The following is a 4351-nucleotide window of genomic DNA, read 5'->3' as shown; positions in this document are numbered from 1 at the left end:
ACACAGGGCAGCTCAATGACTTGGTGGACAGATCAATGGGAGGGTTGTCAGGAATACCTGAGTTCAATTCCAATCTCAGACACTTCCTCTATCTACCGAGCCAAATGTTCAGGCATGTCCAACTCTTCATGACCCCATCTGGGATTTTCTTGGCAAAGACACTGGAGTGGGTTGACATTTTTTTTCTCCAGCTCATTTTAAAAATGAGGAAACTGAAGGGTTAAGTGACATGCCCAGGGTTACACAGCTAATAAGTGTCTGAGGACAGATTTACTAGAGTAAAGAGAAAGCTAGTTACGTAGTAGATAGAGCAGAGGACCTGGAGTCAGGAAGACAGTTCACATCTGGCCTCTGACACTTCTTGCCTCAGCTCCTTAATTCGATTCAATTCAATTCAGCTCTCTGAATCGTAGATTCTTGGAGCTGGGCTGTCCTCTCAGAGTGTACCTAGTCCATCCCATAACTGAACAAGAACACACTCTATAGCGTCCTGATGAATGTCCAAGAAGCTTTTGCTTGGAGATCTCTAATAAGGGGGAGCTAACTACCCCCCAGAACTGCCTGATATAGGCAGTCTCTAATTGTTATGTTTTCTCTCACATCAAACCTAGAGTTTTGTCTTTAAAACCTTCTTACCCACCAATCCTAATTCTGCTTTCCGAGGACAAGCAAAGCAAATTCTGTTCCTCTTCCATATCCTAGCCCTTCACCTACTTGAAGAACTATCACTTCTCTCCTACAAACATTCCCAGTTTCTTTGGTGGACAGTGATGGTGATAGATAGAAAACATTTTTATTGCATTTACTATGTGCCAAACACCATGCAAATGTTTTTACAAATACATTTTTACAAATATTTTTACAAATAAGCTGAGAGGTAGATTCCATTGTTATCCTCATTTTACTGATAAGGAACCAAGAGAGACAATGGCTAAGTGCCTTGCCTGGGGTCACACATCTTGGAAGTGTCTGAGGCTGGATTTGCACTCAGGTCTTTCTGAGTGCAGGCCCAATCCTCTAGCCACTGCATCACTTAGCTACTTATTCTCATAGATTATCATTTCAAAGCCCTTCACCATTTTGGTTGCCTTTTTCTGGATAATCTCCAATTTATTGATTCACGTTCATAAAATGTCGTGTCCAGAACTGAACACAGTACTCCAGGTGTTGTCTGACTATGACAGAATATAGTCAGACTACTGTTTCTCTAGGCTTGAGCAATATTCTTTCTATATTCTGTATTGCCTTGAATTCCATTCACTTTTTCAGTTGCCATATTACTCCAGTGACTCATATTGAGTTTACCATTAATAAAATCCCCAGATCTTTTTCATACAAATTATTATGTAGATGAACCACCTCCATTTTGTAGTTGTGAGGTTGACTTTTTGAATATGTATGAGATATTATATTTATCCCCATTCAAGTTAATCTTTTTAGATTCCAGCAAATGATCTAAACTGTCCAGATCTTTTTATCCTGATAGTCTGCAAATAGGTTAGATTTTTATTTTTTTTTAATGATTTGATAAGCATGCCAGGTAATTTTTACTAATGTCACCGAACTAGATGCAGACCCTGCAAATCAAACTGATTCTACAAGGCCAAGTTCCATCTTCTTCCTACTTCTTGCACTCTATTTTAGCTTTCCACCACCATGTCTAGGAGGTACACTCCACTAGAGACTTCCTTCCAGGTTGACATCAAACCATTAATGACCACACTTTGGGTCCATTCATTTAACCAGTGCTAAATCTGTCTAACTACTCTCATCTAGCCCACATCTCTCCATATTTTCCACAAGAGAAGCACGACATACTCTGTCAAAAGTTTAACATTCCTTCTTAAACCTCTAATTGCCAACTAAGAAATAATTTATTTGATATGGAGCCCTGAACAAGATGTACTTGAATGTGAGAGGAAAAAAGGGAAGACATAGGTAGCTTTTTTTGAGAAGCAGATTCTTGCTGACTTAGCTTGCCTTTTCGAAGCATCAGGGAAAGTCAGCCTCATTATAACTCTTTCCTAAGGGGTCTGTACACAAATGGGAGCATGTTTTACCATGGCCTCATGGAGCTAATGAAATAAAAAGGAAAGTAAATGTTTAGAAATTGATTTAACAGGATCTATACTCAGGAGTCAGTTATGGAGCAGAAAACGTTCCAGTGGTCTAATTGGGCCCACAGTCAATTGCAAACATCAAATGTTTCTGGGTAAATGATAAAGTATTCTGTGTATAGTCAGCTCTGTATACATACTTGGTTTAGAAGAGCTGGGTTCTGTTAAGTGAAGCCTTGCTGCATGATACAGTTGAAGGACATGGGGGCCCCCTTTTACAGACAAAGCCCACTCCTTGGGCCAGTTGGCAGGGAATACTGCATCGGAACCCACCCTAGATGAATCCTCATTAATCCTGAACCATTTCCCCCCAGTCTAAGTAAATGTAGAGTGGGAAGCAGGGAGGTCATCAGAAATAGATAGGAATTCACACTTTGGGGAGACAAAGGTATTTTTTAAAAATACCAAATACCTCTGAGAAGAACAAAATCATCCAGGCGGTCTGTAAGGAACGCTGGACCCACATCACATCCCAGGCAACTCAAAGGCAGCCAGCACAATTGTGCAAGCACTTTGCCAAATAGCTCAATGCTGCTGATGGAAAAAATTATCCTCAGTGCATTGGCATCTGGAGCCTGGGTCTGCCATCCAAGAAAGGAGAGGGACTGGAAGAGTGTAGCAAGCTTTTTCAACTCAAGCAGCCATAGCAAAAATTTGGGGTGACTTAATAAGTAAGACACACACAGAGGAAAGGAAAAGGGAGAAAAAGAGGGAGAAAAGAAAGATAAGATATAGATAGGCAAAGACATTTGTTTATAATGATCCCCTCCCCAAAGAAAAAAGCTGAAAATTAAATGTAAGTTTATCTTGTACAAAAGATCCTTCCTTCCACACCCTCCTCCCACCCCAGAAGGCTATGTGTATATGTCTGTACAAAATAGCTGTGGTCCCTATTCATAAAGAATTCTGGACCACTGGAGATTCTAGTCTCTGTTGGACACTGGAGGGAGGGGGGAAGTATTGGTGAGGGCAAAACTTCATATTTTTATACTTATCCATTTCCTTTACTCATCCAAATGTAAACATTCACCCCAATGAAGAACAAATACTGAGAGGTGGAGTAGGGTGGGAAGGCCAACAACTGGAGAACACCAGCCAAAATGATGAAAAATGGGCTGATTTGCAAAGAACCTCCATAGCTCAGTGGTAGAGTCAACTCCCTGTTTGGTACAAAAATCAAGCACCGAACGAACAGTGTTTTCTTTGCAACTGAGGCAGTACTCTCCCCTGCAAATCTGACCTCTGAGCTTATTTGGAGGAGGGGCTCCAGTCCTCCCAAGCAGCTCTTCAGAAGGCAATTGTAAGACATTACTAAAGGTGACAACACCATCTCAGGATAAATAGAAGACATATTTTCTCTCCAGTTAAGGATTGTCCCTTTTGCCCTTCAACAAACAGAAAAGCATTTGGCCTTTAAAAAATGCTAAGCTAGTCCTCAGTAATCCCCTTTGCTAAGCTTGGGCAGAATTGTTTAAGAAATAAAGAATTTATCAACACATGAAAATAGCATAGAGCACACATGTTGTTTACCAATTAAAATCTCCAAGAAAATTAACAAACACCAAATGTGGAGGTCTAAATCTTCTCGTGCATAATGTATATGTATATACATTCATTTCTGTGGAGAGTCGTGGAATAAGTCTTCTGTGTGCGGCTCATATTCCTTAGAATTCAAAGCCTTTTTGGAGATGGGCACTACAAGCCGCCCACCCTTCTGGTAACCAGAGCTGGAATTAGCAGGGGGTGCCTTGGCTTTCCCTAGGGCACTGACATCTGGGGTGGGACACCAACCAGGATATGTCCTCAGGGTCTTTCTGGTTTGGGAGGTTTGCCTTTCCCAGAGAGGCTTATGCCACCCCTTCTTGATACTACTGTCTGAATCATTAGCTTGTCTTCTTCCCACCAACAGTTTTTTATGCCAAATGAAAACATTCCTAGTTATAGTTCTGGTAGTGATTATGCTTCAAGCCCCACCCCCACCCCAAGTTCAAAACACCTATTCCATTGAGTACAACTGCATCAGAGGGCCTGGGTTTGAATCCCATCTCTTCCACTTGACCTAAGAAATGTCACTTCATGTCTCTGAAACTCAGATTCTTCATCTTTAAAGCAGGGATAGTAATAGGACCTACCTCACAGGGTTGCTTCATGGATCAAATGAGAAAGTGTATATAAAGTACTTAGCAAACCTCAAAGATCAATAGAAATGTCAGTCGCTGTTATTATTATTGCCA

This window comes from Petaurus breviceps, unplaced genomic scaffold, assembly GCF_028583685.1.
Source record: "Petaurus breviceps papuanus isolate PSGF00001 unplaced genomic scaffold, PetGlider_PUasm1.0 76, whole genome shotgun sequence".
NCBI lineage: Eukaryota > Metazoa > Chordata > Mammalia > Diprotodontia > Petauridae > Petaurus > Petaurus breviceps.
The sequence above is the reverse complement of the archived record's forward strand: the minus strand, read 5'-3'. Positions refer to the sequence as shown.